The following is a 21,726-nucleotide window of genomic DNA, read 5'->3' on the forward strand; positions in this document are numbered from 1 at the left end:
GTGTTTTACTTATGAAGTTAAAGTATATAATTTATTTTTCAAAAGCTAATTTAATTGGCCTGCCTTCTCTTTTACTAAAATATGTGCTGTTGTTTGGTTTAGCCTTTATTGCCATAGTAAAGTAAATAACATCTTAGTAATGACTATTCGGTGACTAGGTCATGCAATAATATATAAAAAAATAATAATAAAAGGTAAATGAGGTTGTTTTGCTTGTTGATTAATTCAGCTCTTCTTACACTTCCCTCACAAAATCATTTTCATGATCACAGTATGTGGATGGTAATCCCAGCACACGGAAAAGATGAATTAGTCACCTGTGGAGTGTGCTGAATCCAACAGTTTAGGAGTTGGACCAGCAGCAGTACTTAGCTGTGGTGATGATAGGTATGATTCAGTTATTAATTTTAACAGAAAAACCTTTTTGTCATGTTTGAAGATCATCCACACTGAACAATGAAAAATAGATTATTTGGAGAATACAACTTCCTAAAACGTCTAAAATTACAAAGTTAACGCCAAGTTGCATGAACTTGCTCATCTGTTTGTTTCCTTTAATCTTCTTTAAGATTAAACCTGCTTATCAAAAAAATAAATAAAATAAAAAAGGACAGAAAGAAAGTAAAAATGAAATAAAGATTAAAGTGGACAGGTCAGTTTTATATCATCCCTTTTCTTACCTGCCAGTTCAATTACAGTTCCAACGAGTTCTGGTCAATCTCATGGTAACTTCCAATCCAATATGCTGGTCCTGCAAATACAAGAAGGAAATTGTAAAACTTATTACATTTTTACAGTAGGTCGATACTTCCTATTATTGGTTACATGAAATACGCCACATATTATAAACAGTTTGAGAAAAATCACAACACATCTGTACAACCATCAAGATTGCAATATTTTGAACTTCTACAGTATTGTACATCAAATTCAAAGTTCCTTTCTTTCTCTAATTAATCTGTGAGCCATCTTGTACATTTTGTTTTAAATTACTTCCCTTACAGATGCTGATATTATGCTGCGTTTTAAAATTTCCATCAAAGAAGTGAGAGTATACCGTAAGCTTCCGTATTTCAGAAGAGCTCATTCCTCAGGGACAAGGCGACAGTCAAATCCATAAAACCTCACAAACACACACACACAGACATGCAAACACATAACCTGAATACACAGACACAGTCACAGAGGAAAAACCATGCTGAATAAATTATGGAGAACAAGAGCAAATGGAGATAAAGGTTCCCATCTTGCATGGCATCCATTAGTGCAGTGCAGCAATTTTGAGTATAAAGAAGTGTGTGTTTGATCGATTGTAATATATAAATGTGTGGACCTGTCATTCCCCTAACCTCTTTTTAAGGATTTATTTTATTTGTGAAGCATTACTATTAAGTATTGTTTTCACATAGTGTTGCATTAAAACTTAACGACTCTAAACAAATGGCTGTAAACACTGCAGAGATCTACCTTATATGCATCTGATGATAAAAAAAAGAACAGAATAAAGCACAAGAGCCAAGGTTTAAATGTAATGATCTTGAGCCAAAACATATTCAAAACTTTCAAAGGTTACTGGGAAAATGTTATTCAAACAGAAATGGAAAATGCATTTCTTGGGAACTGTTTTTCAGACACAAAATTACTAGTCTGCTGAGTATTTCTAGCAGCAGAATGGTGTAGGTGGGATTGACTCAAAATATACAAGAGGACTTGAGTTCATCCAAATGAGGGGAAATGTCACTCTGCGCAAGAGAGTTACTCACTGCTGTGTTTTCAATAATCTCTGAATGACAATGAAGAAGTGTGACATATGGAGACAGATTATTGCCTGGAAGATTTCAGCATCTGCCACAAAAACTGACAGCTCTTATCCCCCTCCGAGCAGGTTTGACATTTGACCCCTTATACTGACATTTTTAATTTTATTGCTTGAAAATGTGAGTTAATTTTCAAGTTTCGGAATTATGTGTTTTGGCTAAATTCTGGCTTTGAGAAATCTTTTTTTGTGTTGTTTTTTTTTTTGTTTGTTTACCAAATCTGAAGTAATTAAAGGCAGTCACAGGATACTGAATTTACAAAATGTTACCTAGATCTATGGGTGAACCAAGAACTCGAAAACTGAATTATTCAAGATTGTCTGCTGATGTAGAGGATTGAGAAAAAAATGTTCAATTTTTTTAAAAATTTCAATTATATATTTTTTGTATCACATTTAAAAAATCACAGTATCCTATAAACCAGATTTGTCAGCTTTTGGTTCAGTCTGTCACCAACAAATAAAAAGTGTTGAGGTAAAGCTATAAGCTGAGACAGGATGGCTAATGCACCCATGAAATCAAGAGGTTATTTTGTTTGTTTGTTTGTTTTATTTAAATATTGATTATTCTTAATTTTATTATTTTGTAAAACAACATGCAGTGCAGTACGTTGAGGAAGAACACTTCACAGCTGTCTGGTTTGAAACTCCCCTAGAATGACAAATTATCACTACAAAGTAGATGATAGAAATGATGGATATAGACTTTGTTGTTGTAATCATTATCATTGCTGTTATTATCAACACCATCAATATTGTAACGCTCTTCTCCCTCCCCTCCAAACACACACACACACTAACATGCAGGCACAAACAAAGCATCCTCTTAGCTCTCTGATCTTCCTCCGAAACAATACATTGTTGCATTTTTTCAATGTACATCTCAAGTCTGTGTTTTAGAACGGCTCGGAAAGATCTATGTTACTTCTAATTTCGAAAAAAATCCTACCCAAACATTAAAAAAAAAACCCAAATCTGTTATTTTTTTAAAATAGTTTGTCTAAACACAATTCACCTAAAAACAAACAAATACCACAACAAAAAATATCAATTTACACAACAGTTGAGTACAAGTTTCAGTCACATTTAGGAAAGACAGGTAGTGATGGCCAAATGATGTTTTTAAAGTGCACAAGTTTCTGTGAAAAATAATATTTTTTAAGCCTTTCATTGCTCAGTAGTGCCCCCTGCTGATCAAAAGGTTTAAGTTAAGAAATTATTTAAAATAAAGTGCAATTCCATTGGATTTACAACCATGCATTGATTTTTTTGTGCTGCTTTCAAAGGGCCTGATATTATTTTTCCCAAATATTTATACTTTGTAAGAAAAGTGATGTGCTTTTCCATCAGAAAAGTAACCTGGACTGAACATATTATTAACTTGTATCATGAAAGAGTTGCAGTTTGACATGTTTGCTACCACGATGAATTAACTATTTTTACCTCCACCAAAAGTTTAATGTTTTCAGCGGTGTCCATCCATCCATAAGTCTGTCTTTTAGCAAGATTTATTAAAAAATAATGAACATATTTTGATGAAAATTTCAGGAAATGTTGGGATTGTCACAAAAAACAAATGAATAAATGTTGTTGGTGATCCAACAAATTCAACTATTCCATAATTAGAAACAGTCTTTAGGTCTGAAAATCCTAGTGGACTCTATAACTATAAACATACACTTGAAGTGGTTAAAATTAGAAAAAAAAAAAAAAAATTAAGGCTTTAAACTATTTCTGTTGGAGTTATTTCAATTTTATTGCCATCTTATATGTTGTATTAAATGCTGTAAATTATTTAGGAAAACATTCAATATGCCACATGTTTCAGTCTGATAAACCTTAAATTGTGCCTTTAAGGTATGACCTTCTCAAACGTTTTTCTTTTCTCTTTTTCCTCCATGAACTCATGCAGAAAAAGTCCCTCTCACAATGAGTATTGGTCCAACAAATCAAGACTAATGTCAGTGTCTTCTGCTCCAGATCTCAGCATATTTTGACCTGCTGGTCACACTACATCATCCTGTGGAACTGACCAGAAATGCATGTCAGGCTGAATCAATAGGGTGAACAGCCACCCGTTCAATTAGAATCTTTGGTCAGGCTGCCCAGCGTGGTTTGCAGTGTGGTGAGTACAGGCTCCCAAAGGAGCAGTAAGTGCTGAAATCAGCTTAGCTGTGCCTGCCATTTGTCATTATCTAATGGCAAATCTATGTGTGTCTGGTAGAAGGCTCTCACCAAACCACTGAGCGAGGGTGAAAAACTACACCCTCTATCTATCTATCTATCTATCTATCTATCTATCTATCTATCTATCTATCTATCTATCTATCTATCTAGCTATCTAGCTAGATAGATAGATAGATAGATAGATAGATAGATAGATAGATAGATAGATAGATAGATAGATAGATTTGTATCTATTATTTAATATAAACATTTATTTTATATATTTAAAACTGAAATGTCTCGAACATAACAAAATTAGTTTGTTTTGTTTAATGAAATAAAATTCCAAAAAGGTTTTACTTTGACATAATGCTAATTACACACATGAATTCCAAGCTGTACTTCAGTTTGCAAAAGAAAAAAAGTAAGATTATGGGGATGAGATAAAAACAAATTAGCAGACTGTAAAGTAGGCATTAAGATGGAACACAATTATCTGGAACAAAGACAGCAATTTTGTAATTCTTTCAATTACATGATATGGGTTTTGTAGGAATTAGAATGCAGCTACATTGGTACTTCTGTAAGATTTGAATTATTGTGTGTCTCAGCTATGTCGTTTTTAGTTATAGACCGTATGAGAGCTCACACGCCTTTCTAACATACTTTCTTTGTTTCAGTATATGCACAAGTGCCTGTGTTCATGTTTATACAGCTCATAAATAATGTCACTAACAACAAGACTAACTTAAAAAATACATATATTTTCACTATTCATTATGAATGATACAAAACATGCATAACTACAAGTCCAGTAGAACTGAAATGACTGTATTGGTGAAGGAAATAGCATAACACAATACAGTGCAGACTGCAGCTTGCAGCTTTGAGCCCAGAATGTTACCCCTGCAGTACAATTGCAGTCAACACATTTTAATTTGCTAAAAAAAAAGGTTTCAGAGACCTTGATAGGAAATGCAACATAAAATTTTGCAGCTCCAAAAGGATGGTGCAGGAAAAAAAAAATCACTGCAGAGTGAAATTAGTGCAATCAGGGGAGATATGGAATTAATATGTCTGATTAAGTGCCTGAATGAATCAGCCTTTGGAGTCCAAGGAGATTTCTAGAGGGAGGGGAGAGATGAGATATGTTCTAAAGGATGAAAGGCTGACAGATTGGACCAGAGAGAGAAAAAAGAGAGAGAGTAACAAAAACAACATGGGGAGTGGAAAGGATAGAAGATGCAGTCCTTTGGCTTTTTGTTTTACTCAAGCCAATCTTTGATTACAAATCTATAGATAGATAGATAGATAGATAGATAGATAGATAGATAGATAGATAGATAGATAGATAGATAGATAGATAGATAGATAGATAGATAGATAGATAGATAGATAGATAGATAGATAGATAGATAGATAGATAGATAGATAGATAGATAGATAGATAGATAGATAGAAATTACAGTATACGACATGTTCAAGTTATATAGACCACATAGCACATTGTGTAAACCTAGTAATTGCAAATCATGCAAATCAATTTATTTGGTTTAAAACCATAACCAGCACTTTACAGTCCTAGTTAATTAATATTAAAATGTAGAAGAAAACAAGGCCATAATTTATCTTAAAACTAATACAAGAAAAGGATCAAGGTAAAGGGAATAGGCAAATAATAAAATGAAACAGCTGAAAAATAAAACCTTGGAGTGAGTGAATACAAATTAAGAGGACAAGGCAAAGTGGTATCTAGAAACATTTGGGCAAATGAGTGTGATATGTGAGTGAAAAAAGTGAGAGACACAGAGGGGAAAAAGAGAGAAGGAGAAGGTATTTTTTAATCTATATTGTCATTTTTCATTTTGTTTCCTGGTGTGATGGACATTATGTTGAGTCGCTGGGTGTGTCTTTTTTCCAGAAACAGATGAGTGCAGTAGTTGAAGTGGCAAACTGACAAATTAGATTAATTTCCCCCTTCTGTTCTTTCTTCACATTGTACTCATTTGGATTTTTCTTCAGAAATTAAACAGCAGGCTTCAAATGGTGTTCTGTTTGGTGCTAGAACTGACTTGTCAGTACACTCATACAGTGTGAGACTCTATTTTCAACATGATTTCACTTTCTTTAGATCAAAGTTCTTTTTAGCAGTTGGTATTGCAGCTAGCAATACTTGCTGTAACATACTTTTTCCAGTAAAATAGATTTTCTTTTTTCACTTACTATGATTGAAGAATTATTCTATTAGCTTTTAAATATAAAAAAAACTGACTGTGAACTTTTAATCTGCATTACACACACACACACACACGTACATACATCTTCTTCTGCTTGTCTGTAGTCAGGTCACAGGGGCAACAGGTACAGGAGGGAAACCTTGACATCCTTTTCACCACAACACTCTCTAGCTCCTCCTGGAGGATTCCAAGGCATCCCCAGGCCAGAGAGGGTATATAATCCCTCCATAGAGTTCTGGATCTACCCTGGTGTCTTAAAACTTCCAGGAGGATTTGGGATCAGATGCCCGAACCCCCTCATTTGACTCCTTTCAATTTGGAGGAACAACGGCTCTAATCCGAGCTCATCCTGGATGACAGCGCCCCTCACCTCATCTTTGAAGCTGAGCCTCGCCACCCTATGAAGAAAGCTCATTTTAGCCACTTGTATCCGGAATCTCATTCTTTCTTTCATGAGCCATACCTCATGAAAATAGGTGAGGTTTGGAACATAAACAGATCAGTAAATCGAGAATGTTCACTACTACAGATCAAAGCAATGCCTTCGTTAGTATGGATGAGGCCCTAATAAGTCAATCCCTCTCCCGCTCCATTCTATTTTCACCTGTGAACAATATATACATATATGCATAAACACATGTGTTAATACGTGTGTACATAATATTTTTAAATTTGCTTGGACTCCAATTTGATTGCATCTTTTTATCCTACGTGTGTCTTTGTGCAGCACTTTGAATTTTTTTCATGACTGAAAAGTGATATAGAAATAAAGCTTAACTGAACCTAATTGAATCAAATTAAACTGAATGTTGGAGAAAAGAAATGGAATCTATATTATCACAGTGACAAAATGGTATATTTGTTGTACTTGAATTGTATTCATATCCACTGATGTCATTGTTTGGGAGGTAGGCCGATACATCTTCTGACCAACCAGTTTTAGGCCATTGCTGTGAAAAAAAGGTTTTGCTGTATTCATAAAGTTGAATGTAATTTTAGCTTTTTGCTTTATTATGTGCAGTAATTTGTTGTAATTCCTAAACCCCCTATGTTTGCAATCAGTATCTTTGGAAAAAGTGAGTTCTGTTTGTTTTGATTTGCAGTATGAGATGGGAAACTTGGGAGTCATTTTACTCAGCCACAACACTATGGTGTAAAAATGTTTGAATAATTTAATACATACAATACTTAAAGGAGTTTTTTGTCCTTACAATGTGATTACATATGTGACAAGCATCATTACAAAGCTCATAAGTAATTTAAACAAGCATAATATGTGTGGAAATAAACACTGACCTGCATATAGTTTGTGAGTATTGTAACATTTTAATGTAAATACACTCTTTAAATTTTGACAATACCCCACTGCACAAACAACACACATAGCTGAAACTAAAGTATTGTGCAATTACTTGTAATATATATATTTTTTCTGTAACATGTTCTTAGAGAGCATTTTTCCACACAATGCAAAAATGGGATCTTTTGATTTGTCTTATGAGTTCTTACATGAGTTCTGAGTCACCTATAATAGAAGTACTGTAACTTCCCTGGGTAAATGAAAAAATAAAAAAATAAACAAGTAGAAGAGGGTTACAAGTTTCTATTAGAAAAGTGTTATCCATCCTTGACTGATACAGTGGGAGTGCAGCTAATGTTCATTTCTCAAATAAAAAAAAAAACTCATTTTACATGAACTTTTTTTTTCTGTCAGCTTTTGGAATGTGATAAGCAAAAACAAACAAAAACAAAACAAAAAAATACAAAACCAAACAAAAGAATAAAAAAAGCAAGCAGGCATTAGGAAAACATAAAACTCAGCACAAAGGTCTCCATAGCTGAGATTCAAACCGCCAACCCACCACAGTGCTCAGCAGTAAAACTCACTTGTCTTTAATATAAACTTTTGGTGGAAAAAAAAGGAATACAACCTTAGTCAAAAGTAAGAGTTTTGATATTTTATACTTTGAATTATTTGGAATAATACCATAAATAAAGCTAAAGGCTGTCAGACAAAATAATAATATTTTACATCTTTTTGTGTGTGTGTGTGAGGGGGGGGCTTTAATAATTTTCCCATTAATGAGCGGTGTGAATGGTTGTAGCTTCAAAAATACAAATGGAATTACATTTATAAATTGTATTTATAAGGTGCAGGATAAGGTATAGCAGCAAAAATTTAGCAACTGCAATAATTTAAATGCTGAAAACATTAAATCTACGTACTTTTGAAAACTGTTTTGCATTATGAAGTTTTCTAATAATGTTTTACTAAGATCTTATTTATTAGTATGTTGAGTATTTGATCATGGCAGTTTCAGCAAAATGTTTTTTTTTATTCAATTCTACTTTGTCAGTGTCAAACTGCTGTAGTTTTCACTTTTTACAAAACTATTCTGTCTGTTGAAATAAACAATATCACAGTAAGTGATTTGTATTCAGTTATATTGATTAAGAACTGTATCAACAATGTTTTAACCATCAGACAGCATCACTGTTTATAGTCTTACCTTGGTTTCTCTATGTCAGCTTGCGCAGTGGCATATTTACTGCCGCTGCAACACATCCTTTAATGCAGTTTAATGTGTACACGTGCACATGACTCCTCACTCAAAGCCATTCCCTTTCTAACCTGCAACTAACATCTTTTTAGATTTGACTCATCCGCAACTTCAGGAACCGTCTTCTGATTGCACTCTCATTTTCAACAAGGTGAACGCTACACAAAACAACAGCCCAGAACTAGTAAAATAACATATAGACAGGAATATATATATATATATATATATATATATATATATGAAAAATTAATCAGTTATAATGGATTTTATTAGACATGATGGTAACTTGATTATATCAGTGATTTTTAGACCAGGGGCAATGCAAATGTAAATTGTTAACATTTTGCAAAGTCTGCTGGACAGAAATTTACCAGTTTAATATACAGATTTACAGTGCACATATTTCATACAATGAACCTCTCATCTATACTGTGTTAAGAACAATTAATTGACTGATTATCAAAGGTATTTTTTATTAAATACGTGACTTTTTTATTAGTACTACTTTATGCAATGCTAACAATAAAGAAATGCTGTAGTGCAGGAAGGAAACTAAATTATATTGTGTGAAATTATTACAAAATGAACTTAGAACATTTTGCCACTCTACTCTTAAAACCAACTTTACACTTTTTTCCATTCAACACTTTGAAAGAGTGAGGTGTACTTATTGTCACATGTACTGCATAGTTAAAGACTTATCAGTTTTTAAATGTCTTTATGGATGTGTAAATAACCAATGCAGCATGGATATTTCTGCAGTAAATGCCAGAATGTTGCTTTGAATATTCTAAAGTTTCCTTTTACTTCACATCTCACACAGAATCTCACACAGAATAACACAGTTCACAACAGTTTAGCAACTTTTGAGTAGATGAGTCTGTTTTCACACATAATTTCTCACTGAAAATCTGCATGGATACATTTCCCTATAATGTGCAAAAAAAAAGTTGACAGTTTTTTTTTTTTTTTTAACAACAGCTATGAACCAAGCAAAAGAGTATAGCTATCCAATGGCCTCTTAGGCTGAATGTTAAGAACGCTAAGCGGATTTACAGTCCAATGTCAGCATTAAGCAAAGGGATGATTACAGGTATCAGGAGTTGACATTGATAAGGGAAAAAATGTTCACATGTTATCTGAAAAAGGATGTAATATGAAGACTGGATTATAATGCTGAATGTTATCGTGTTAAATAGAGCCACGAGGAAAGAGGGAAAGATTCAAGGAGGAAGAGAAGAAATGATCATGAAGATTTAAATATGTGTTAATTTGAGACTTACCAGAGCTAAACAGTAGTACTTCTGTTATAACTCATAAATTTATCACTTAAATCACCCAAACCAAGACATAAACTTTTTTTCTGTTAGTAACTATGATAAAAATATTGTTAAAAAAAAGAAAGGCAATCAAACTCTCACAGGCACAAAAACTTACACATATCAGACTTGTTTTCATCTGTCAAGTTTCATACATCAGAAAACAGGGAGACTTGTCATGTACAATTGCCCTTGAGGCTCTCTCTTGAAAATGCTATCAGCCTCACAGCGCCTTCCAGAACAATCTTGCACCAGACCTTATAGTTTCATTGCCTGGCAGCTCCAGCTGCTATGCTCTGCCAGCCACTCACACAAGGAGCAAATGCTCTATTGCAGACAGGATAAGCAGTATCATACTATGTAGCTTGACACTAATAACATAGAAGGAGCCCTCAGAGGACATAGGTAGAACAAAGTATTCAATACAAAAAGGTGCAAGTATTCATGAAAAGAAATGTGTTTAATGTAAAGAGAAATTAATACAAAGATTGTGCATGTAATAGACTTTTCAAATTTATTTATCACTTTTTATTCAAAACAAAAACTTACTATTTATTAATGCATAAAGTTTTAAAATCAAATTGGTACTGCACTGCTTAGTGAAGAAAACTACACTGTCCAGGAAAACAAAGCACCACTTAGACAAAGTAAAGTGTCCCAGTTTAAAAATAAATTATTATTATTATTATTATTATTATTATTATTATTATTATTATTATTATTATTATTATTATTATTATGTTTTACAGTAAGTATGACAGCAGAAAATGGGTTCTATTTTATTTAATTATGTGATGATTGCTTACATATACATTTGAAATTTTTGTTTAAATAGTAAGGCCACCTGTACACTCACAACCCATTTATCCTCTATGTGTTCTTAATTTTTTCAATAAACAATAAATGGTACCGCTCTAGCTAATTGGGTCAGGCAATGATCAAGCTAATTCATTCATTAATTTGTCAACTCAGAACAAATAAAACAATTTATAACCTACATTTAAAAAAATCTGCATCAAATAAGCTCTATTTTGATATCAATATTGTTATCTATGCGTAAAAATTAAGAATGATTAAAATTCTAAAAGATCAACAATTTTTTTTACGAATGCCAGCATTGTGAGGATTTACAGCAGATGTTAGGGTTATCCATGAAGGAATTATATGCTAATTTACAGCCAATCAGAGGAATTCCTCAGCTTCAGCCTGGTGTGATGTTCCAGGAAGTTGAACAGAATTTAGACCAACTCTGATGATCATTTTTTGACAATAAATTGGTAACCAGTAGACCTTTTTTAAAATTTCAAACTGTGTTGGATTAGTCTTTAAACGATCTATCTAATGGTATCAAAATATGTTGTGCTTGATGAGGTTATAAAACTCAGGAGGTCTTGCTAGTTTAAGTAACCTTCTCACAATGGATGACAACATAACTTATTTTTACACAAGGATTGATCAGCATAGTTTAGACCCTTCAACATAATTCCTCACTCTGCTGCTGTCTTTACTTGCTTTACTTTTCATGTTTGTATTTGAAATTATTTCTATGATTAACATGTGTTTTTCTTTGTCTTTCTTCCCATAGAAACTACAACTGGACCAGTCATTTTGTGTTTGTCTGCGTCTCCTTCCTGTCCTCTCAAACCCCAGCTGGTCGGTTTCTTCTTGTTGAAAGGGAGCTTTTCTTTTCTACTGTTGCCAGTGTTGCTCAAGATGGGAGACTGTAACAAAGTGACGAGTGATTGCAATCTGCTGGCTTCCTTAGATAGATAACTTTTACTAATTGGCTTTTAAAATGTATGTGAATGCTTTTGTACAGTGCCCTGAGATGACTTTTGTTGTGACTTGGCACTATATAAATAAACTGAATTGAATTAAGATATAACAGTATGTGACTTTTTTTTGAGCCTGTGACAATGACAGCATGTTGTATCTATTCACATGCTTTCTAACTATGATATTCAGTTGCTTAACACAAGACTAAATTGTGCTGTATGTGCATGTAATGAAGTCTGAAAATATACACACATTGATTACATGTTTATCCATGTTTATATGAACATTGAACATGTATAAACCTAAAGCACATGCGGTAGTTAAAGAAAGGAAGCAGAGAGATAACTATGTGAAAAGTTAATACTGCTCTTAAGAAAGCTCTCTCTATTTTCTCACAGTAGGGGGAAGCCATCTGAAGGGGTTATTTATTTTTCATCTAGAGATGGAAACTGAAGAGCAGTAAGGAGAGCCCCAGTAGAATTACTGACTGGAGATGTATCCTCCTGGGGGCTACTGTCTCTCTCTTCTCCTTTTTACCACTCCCGCTCACTTTCCATCTTCCACATTTCTGATCTTTGCAAGAGAGCTGCCACTGTTTCTCTGGGAGAAAGGAAAAAAAAAAGAAAAAAGAGAGGGGCTGCTCATTCTCAATACATTATTTGCCTGCTTCACAGTCAAACTTCATTCATCCCACACTCCTGTGGTCCGCAGAGCTCTGGTTGGCTTTGCTCAGCTTTAAATGCGCCACTCAAGCTGTGCTGAGAGGTAGTTCAGGCTCCTCCCAGTATTGTCTGTTTCTACGTGGGAAGCAGCGTTTTTATCCCAACCCTCCTCATTAACAGCATTCCCATTACACCCCAGAGTCATTAAAAGAGCCACTTGTCTTCCACTGTCCCCTCTAGTGTTTTCCTTTCATCATTCCATTTCTTTGTTCCGATGAACTTAAGGTGTGAATGTCTTGGCTGGCACATTTTCTCCATCAGGACCAGAGTGAATTATTGGGTGCCAGAGAAGTGGGGCTACATAAGCTTCATAAAACTACCTCTCCATGGCCTGTTCTAGGCATTCTGGTGTTGTCATGGGAGCCAATGAAAGGCTGCCTTACTGTTCTGTTTCGCTTAATGAACTAAGGTGTCAAATGCATTCTTACATTAGGGTCATTTGGGAGGTTCCCCATAGCTTCAAAGGATAAGGATACTAAAAATAAGAGTGCTGTGGACAGTATGCAAGGGAGCTCATGTTTTCAGACCAATCTAAGGCAATCCTTTTCCCAATTTTATCATCCAGGGAAGGTTACAAGGCCTCTAGCATTGCAGGTTTTGAGCAAGTACATATTTAAGATGACGTTGTTGCTACAATAGAGAACTCTTTAGCAACACAGTTTCTCTGTAAGAAATCTCATCTGGCAACAGTGAGGGACCGCAGGAGTTTGCCATTTTCCAATTTGTTTTTTCTGACAACTATGAGGTAATAGAACTCTCTTATTTTCTTTTTAGAATTCTCTAATCTGATCAAGAAATAAAGAGGAATGCAGAGCAACCACTTTCACATTTCTATGGAAGGAAGGAAAAAGAGAGAAGTAATATCGGGAGCTGCTATAAAAGTAGAGAGGGGCTTGTAGTGAGATACACTCTTCATTATACCTCAAATAGAAACAAGCTGAGGCTTTGCTAATCTCCCTCACAGCAGCAAAGTGAAAATGGACTTTGCTTTTACTGCCCTTTAAAGCCACAAACTAACAATGGATGAAAAATAAATCAAATTTGCACCAGCCCCTTTACAATAAACCCCTTACTTACCCACTCTTTCTTGTCTATTGCACCCCTTGCCTTTCTCCTTAACCTTTATGCTACTTTACGTTCCAGCCCCCACCTAGTTAACTTCATTGGTTGGAGAGGAAGACTGCTGAGGATGCAAGACTAAGAAGAAACCAACATCAATTAGACTCTAAAGTGCGCTTTATTTATTTATTTTTGTACCTCATGCCAAATTAAATTAAGCTATAAAAAAGCGAAATGGAAAAGCAGTGAACTTTAATTATTGAGGCAGCATGGGTCACTGCGCACGATGCTGCAGTTCACTGTATGTTCTAACAGTGCACATATATGGGGTCACTATTTTCATCCTTTCATTGTTCAAATGTTGATCTGGTTCTTCTGAATATAATTTCTCCCCAATGGGGAGTTCTTCTTCACCACTGAAGTCTGTTTTGTGTTTGCTCAAAATCAAGCAGTGATTTTAAGCAAAACCTTTGTATAGGTTGATGTTTATAGTATGTAATAAATATAAACTAAATCAGTTGGACTGTATTGAAATGTATCCAATTGGAATAAATTAGTTTACAGTTACACTGAATTAGACTGTACCAGTAATGGACCGGTTAGCTGACCAGCTTGCACCCCACTCAGTAGCCACTACCTACACCCACCCCCACTACCATGTGCTCCAAATGGGACAAAGTTGTTCTTCAGAATAGATGGCTTTATGGATGGTTGGCTAAATAATAAAATTAACTGTATTCAATTCAATTAAAATTTAATTTACTATATAGTACACTATATGGATAAAATGAATAAATTAAATAAAGTGATTTTCACAAAATACATTATATGTTTACTGAATCCTACTGTAACAATTAGGTTATAAAAGGGGGTGCAGACTGACTACCAACAAACTGTACCACTCAACCACATTTTATAACCTTGTACCCTATCTCGTTTAACTGGTTGCATGCAGTAAGACATCAACACATCTTTGACCAATGACAAGCCTTGCATTAATTAGGAAGAAAAAAGGAGGGCTTGAAGATGGGAGCTGGCTCTCATTGCTCACTTACATGAGCCTGAATGTAGAGCAGGTTTATTTGCAAATGAGGCATCACTAGTTCAACTAAATGAAGAGCCATTTGGGAGCAGGAGAGAGATAAAATTTCCATCTCTAGGATAGAGGAAATGAAGGACCCATATATGCTTGCTGTTGAAGATATCTAGTAATTTCACTGAAAGCAAATGAAATAAAAGAGAGCTGACACAACTTGTACTAAAAAGCAGGATTAGTGGTTTGACGGTTTAACGTAAAGTTCAATTTGTGATTTTCAGTGTCACAAAGCAGGTTCACTTTAGCTGGGTCTGTTACTGTGACAGCCCTGTTCCGCCTCTCACACAGTGGCTGCTGAAGATAGGCACTAGATTCACGCAAACTGCAAAGTAGAAGCTGGTAAAAAAGATGAATGTATGGATGCTACTGCAACAACTTACTTCGAGAACCTAACCTGCTCCAGAGCAGGTTAGATTTCTGGATTAGAGATCACACATGTCAGTGCAACGTGCCTAGTTCAAGCTAATGTAGGGCCCAAGAGCAAACTCTGTCCATAAACTGAGGAAATCAGTTACTACATGAATGCAAATGTAACAGTTAACTGATCAGAACCACATGTGGAGAGCAGAGCACAATATGAAAGAACAAACACAACAAAACGTAACACAAAACTGGACAATCTTCAACATAGTAAAACTGTATTTTCCCAGTAATAAATACATAAAAAAATCATAATGTATTGCTGACCCTGATGCAGCATTTTTCAGCTTATAAATAGTATTTTTAGACATCACTAATTACATTTGAAAGGTCAAATATTAACCCTTTTTGTAAGTTATGAATCAAAAAAGCATGTTTTAGCATGTGTGAAACTCTGCTTTTGCAAAAAGAGTTCATATATAAATTGGAAATCTTTAAACGGAATTTATAAAATGCTAATGTAGAACTATACTATACTACACATGTTAAATATAAATAACTCTGAGAAGGTTACACATGTTTGTCCTTGTATTATTATTGCATTCCTCATCTTATGCTTGTCTTTTTAACTTGGTTAGCATATGTAACAACAGAGATCAAAGAAGTTTGATAATCCAGCAAAGGCCCCTGGGAGACGCAGTGGGAAACAAATTAAACATGATAACTGAGCCTGTGCCTCTCTCATTGATGGGGTAACGTGTGTTAGAGAACAATCAGGACACGGAGAGGAGGGAGAAACCATGAGAAAACAGCTGATTCCCTTCAGTTTCCTTTCTGGGATGGCTGCCAGGTCAGATGGCATGGCAGTGCACGGCTTGTGATATTACTTTTTTTTTTCTTTTTTTCTTTTAAATCAGACATACTGGAAATTAATAAAGATCTAGCTGGAATCTCAGGATTAGCTTTTCATGTAGTGTTCTTTCCTATAGTAAATATTAAATAAACAGTTCAAAAATACAATAATAAATTTGTATACTAACAAGGTAAAACAAGTAATGTTCCCAATTTCTTTAGAAAAAATATACATTTCTTTTTTGTGTTTGTTTGTTTGAGTTATAATTAATATTGTTATTGATATTATTATTGCAAGGGATGCCATGTTGTTTCATACAATCCCCCCAAAAATTACCACTGTTGGCTGAATGTCCAGGTGCCTGTAATGAAGTGTGATTCTAGATTATTTTTCAGATACTGTATAATCAAAGACATTTTGTGACAAAATGAAGCGCATGGGGATATCAAGGACATCAAGCAAAAAGAAACAAACAAAAAAAAAACAAGAAACCTGGGCTGGATTGAAATAAGAAAGAAGATAAAACTGGTCATCAGTGTTACAAATCAGCAGATAAGCTTCCTTGCTTTGATTCTGCTTTTACAAACAGGTGATCTTTTCTTTTTTTTTTTTTTTTCCCTGAAACTCCATTACTGGTAGGCAGGGCTTTTAACATATTTAATAAGAGTGTATACAAAAATGCTTATAGATAAAATTTGTTTTTACATAAACAAACCAACACATAAAATTGTGATAAAACATAAATGAAACAAAATAAGTTTCTGTTCAGTTGGGATTGGCTGAATGACATTTATGTGTAGAAAAGAGACATCAATGTTAACAGAATGAATGTCATTTAAAAGTAAAATGAAAACATCAATTCACAATTGATAAGTAGTGGGTCAAAGTTGTGCAAGTCAATACACACATATAACAATAATACCATCTTTGCTTTGAGGATGTTGATGGGGGACCCAGGAATCCCCGTGGGCTATGATGTTTGCAGATGGCATCGTGATCTGTGGTGAGAACAGGGAACAGGTGGAAGAGAACTTGGAGAGGTGGACTTATGCACTTGAAAGACAAGGGATGAAATTCAGCCGTAGCAAGACAGAGTACATGTGTGTGAATGAGAGAGAGGCAGGTGGAACAGTGAGGCTACAAGAAGCAGAGGTTACAAAGGTGCAGGACTTCGAGGACTTCGGGTCGACTGTCCAGGAAAACAGGGAATGTGGTAAAGAGGTGAAAAAGAGAGTCCAGGCAGGATGGAGTGGATGGAGAAATGTTTCAGGAGTGATTTGTGACAAAAGGGTGGCAGCAAAGGTCAAAGGAAAGATTTCCAAGACAGTGGTGAGAGCAGCAATGTTGTTTGGTTTGGAGACAAAAAGACAGGATACAGAACAGGAAGTGGCAGAGCTGAAGATGTTGAGGTTCTCCTTGGGAGGGACGAGGATGGACAGGATTAGGAATGAGGTCATCAGAGGTCCAGCACAGGTTGAAGGACTGGGAGATAAAGTTAGAGAGGCCAGACTTGTGCAGAGGAGGGACAGTGGGTATATTGGTAGAAGGATGTTAGAGACACAGCTGCCAGGAAGAAGACAAAGAGGAGATATATGGATGCTGTAGAGAGGACATGGACGTAGTTGGAGTGAGGACAGAGTTGGATGACTCGCTGTGGCAAAATTTAGCTTTTTTTTTAAATACTGGTCACGCTTTCCTTATATATTTATATATATGTGCGTAATTGTGTGTGTGTGTGTAATTGTGTGCGTGTGTGCACGCATGTGGTAAATACTGACTGCAATCCACAAAGTTAAAACTGGGACATTTGCCAAACATCCTTCTATCCATCTTATTTACCCGCTTCTCCTTTCCGGGTAGCAGGCAGCTGGTGCCTATCTCCAGCAGTCACTGTGCGAGAGGCAGGGTTCACTCTGGACAGGTCGCAAGTCCATCACAGGGACACATAGAGACAAATGAGACAAACAACCATTCAGGCTGGGAGGCGACAGCTCTAACCACTGCTCCACTGTGCCGCCTCATTTCTCAAACACTTAAAATAAAATATATATTACTTCGTTTATGATAATAAATCATGTATACATTTTAAAGGTAAATGCCTGTTTCAGATTGTTTTCTTCACAGTATGTTGCAACTTCTAAGACATTTATTCTTACTGTAACAAATTTGTCTTAGCACATAAACCATTTAATTATGAATTGTTTAAAGTTATTACAAAGTTGCTGATGTTGAAAATGTGAATCATCACAAGTTTTTGAAATTGAATACACAAACAGAGATGTGAATCTGAGCTAAAGCCTTCCTCAAGACTTTCAAAGGAACAAACTAAAAACTTATGAGATCAAAAAGATTTGCAAGGTTGTGCCCTTGTTTTTTTTTTTTTTCCTCTGTGCCTTAAAGGTTCACCTGTCTTCACATATAAACACTAGATATGGTGACAGTAAAAGTGAAGATGATTTGGACTTTTTACTGCAGTTGCTGTTCTCACACAGGCACTTCACAGCAGGAGACTGGAGATGTGCTCTCACAGCGAGGAATGCAAGGGAGAAGACACGATGGAGTACCTGTTTAGATCAAATAGGAGGCAGGACACAATGCAATTAGCGTGGCATGAAAATGATTTGTTTGGCTAATAGCATGCTTATAATGTCAGATGAGGCACCTCAATTTCTTTTTTATTTTACTTTATTTAGTTTAACTTTATCTATTTTTTTTAAATTTCATTGTTTTTTTTTTATCAAAACCTGTTACAAATATTTTGCCACAACAAACAAGTCAGCACAAACTGTAATGTATTTATATGCTGCTGCTCAAGAATATGATGTCAACTGTGAACTGTTTAATCACATTTTTCAGATCTGTACCATATTTAAGAAATCCTAGGATTGCATGTGAAAATGTTTTAGGAAGTGGACCATAAGTTATAGAACAAACAAAACAAAAAAGAACCTTGCATCCTAACTGAGTGGGTTTTTTCAGATTTTTTCTGTGCTTCCTTCTCTTAATATTTTACATGTTTATGCAAATAATTTTCCATATATATATATATATATATATATATATATATATATATATATATATATATATATATATATATATATATATATTTTTATTTACCTGGAACTCATCTAATCAGAGAGCTTAAAACATCAAGAATTCAATTTAAGTCATTGGATGCCAATCAGCAAATATGCATAAATACCCTGCAGGCTATGTGAGAACTGAAGCAATTTATTTTTTCACCTTTTACAAACTTTCTTTATGAACAACGTAAGCAACATTTTGCAAAACATTTAGAACCTTGAATAAGCAGAAACAAATGGTCGAAAAATGGATAAAAAATGGATGGGTGGATGATTTAAAGGGCCTCATCTGTTATTTCCTTTTGTCACTCAGCATGCAGAGGCACACTGCTCGGGATAATAGAATGAAAAGCCTAGCAATCTTCAGGTTTAATTAATGATGAAGCAGATGTTGGTGGAGACATACAGCCAGAACACAAATGAATTTGATTATTAAAAATTCTTTTAAAATTAAGTGTGAAGCCATTACAGGTAAGCTTTATGTGTTGCTTATCTGTGTTCAGCTTATGAGTGTAAATGTTACTCTTTTATGGTTTTTACTATCTTTGCTAAGTATGTGTAGTTTTGCATGTTTAATTTGCATGCATCTTTTTTTTTCCTTACAGATATTGCATGTTTAAAAAGTGTTCATTCACTTATTAGTTCCTCTTGATAATGATGTAAAATGTAGTCATACTTGACTGTCGTTAAGTCAGATTAATTTCCACATTGAGATCTCCAAGAAAGACCCTTTGGAATATTATTGTTTTACATCATCAATTAAAATTTGTGTGTCAAAATTTCAACATCGTATCTATAAAGATTGCCATGGTAACGTCACAGCAATCAGTAACACTGAAGAAATGCTGGTGTCCGGTGATTATAACAGTAAATTCTTTTCAGCTGTTTTTCTGCACAGCAGCCTCCCTCCAAAGTGGACCATTTATTTCTTCAAAGAAAGACCATTTATTTCATTTTGGAACATGTGGTTGGTGCACTGTTGTTCCAGACATTGTCCTTCCTATACCTCTGTTAGTTGCAGCATTTATTCCACTTTTAGTAAGGCTGTCACTCTGGATTTAAACTACCAGAGCGTGTAGGCTAAATCAAATGATAAAAGATTTAGAACTCCACTTAAACACATTTAAAATATAATTTGAACCCAGTTTTTTTTTTTTATTCATACTTTATGAAATTATTTTTAAGCCATTCCATAAATGCTAAAAAAATCTGAACATTTTGGAGTTTGAAAAGGATCCTTTTTGTTTGACTGTGACCAAAACATCACCAATATAGAAATAATATTCTCGAAATGTCTTTTTCTTCCTCTTTGAGTATGCATTTGCACTTTTTTTTGCTGTATTGCAGCCTGAAAGAAACAATTAAAAAATTGCATACAGTAAAAAAAATAAATAAATAATAGACAAACCAACAACACTGTTTAAAATCCAAACACATTTTTTAACCCATGGTCATTTTTTAACCAAGGTTTAAGGCTAATTTGATATATCCCAAAGTGCTAGTTGAAAAAATAAAATAAAATAAAAATGTGAGGAAGTCAGCCAAGTAATTCAGTAATGCCAGGAGCCTGTACTATTACCTGTTGAGACCTCACAGTCTCACAGAAGGTTGGTTAAATCTCATGAACTCAGATTGTCATTTTCTAAGATAATACAGTATTTGTGGGTTTTATTCTGTTCCCTAACAACAGTCACAGATATTGGCTTTGAAGTGATAATTTCAACTGTTGTTAAAATACACATAGATCAATCAATCGTGAACCACTTGCAGACACTTAGATCACCTTGGAAAAAATTCAGTGTATGACTAAAGTTTACAGCTAACAACATATGTCTATAAATACTGAAAAAATAAAATAAAATACTGCAGTTTACACTGAACATGTTTTCACACACATGCATCATCTCTGAGTTCCTTCCTGAAAAATGTCTGTTACAATATTGAGTTATGATGAATCATTCTGTGTTACTGGTGTTTTCTGGTTTACATAACCAGGATTTAGTACTAAAACAAATGGATAAATGCTCTCTCACAGCACTACTGCTGTTCTGTCCAACAATAAGTACAGGGGTTTGTGGTTCTATTTTAGAAATGAGTCAGTCAGAGATATGGAAGTACAGAAGGAGGAAGAAACAAAAGGAAAGGAACATGCAAAGAAATAAACCAAATAAGTACACTGTCCCTGCCACATGCTCCACAGATATTTGGGAGCTTCAGACGCTGATTTTGCAGATGAACTTGAGGGCTTAATTTAATTTGGCATCAAAAAAAGCATGGATCAAAACAAGAAAATGACACAGCTTTGTTTTAGATTTGCTTGCAAGACAGGACACACTGGAACACATATTCCATAACAGCTGATGCCTCAGCCCCCAGTACAACAAGCTATACACAGCACCATCACCGTGTCGGCACCAAAGCATTATCAGACAGGGCGATTTCAGCCAGAAAAAAAATCCTGCTTGTGCAAAAAGACAAAACAGACTCAAACACATGCACATTGTCTTTCCTAGAAATCACAATTAAGGACACCAATTTGCAACAGTGAATACACAAAACAAAATACATAAAAATGATACTTAAAACAAGAACACACATACCAATGATATGTTCAAAGTATATTTGCTAGACTGTTTAATGATGCTGGATTTACTTGCAGAGACTTAAAAAATAATATA

At 34.7% G+C, this 21,726-nt stretch overlaps 1 protein-coding gene across 2 annotated transcripts in view; it reads right to left on the reverse strand.

Moving 5' to 3' along the window:
• Positions 1 to 21,726, reverse strand: part of lrrc4ca (leucine rich repeat containing 4C, genome duplicate a) — a 54,679-nt gene that overhangs the window by 16,025 nt on the left and 16,928 nt on the right. For both annotated transcript variants that reach the window (XM_017423066.3, XM_017423069.3), the window contains exon 2: positions 681 to 751. The gene's annotated coding sequence lies outside the window, so the exon portion shown is untranslated. The remainder of the gene's footprint in view (positions 1 to 680; positions 752 to 21,726) is intronic.

The sequence above is a fragment of the Kryptolebias marmoratus genome, linkage group LG11, assembly GCF_001649575.2.
Source record: "Kryptolebias marmoratus isolate JLee-2015 linkage group LG11, ASM164957v2, whole genome shotgun sequence".
Lineage (NCBI taxonomy): Eukaryota > Metazoa > Chordata > Actinopteri > Cyprinodontiformes > Rivulidae > Kryptolebias > Kryptolebias marmoratus.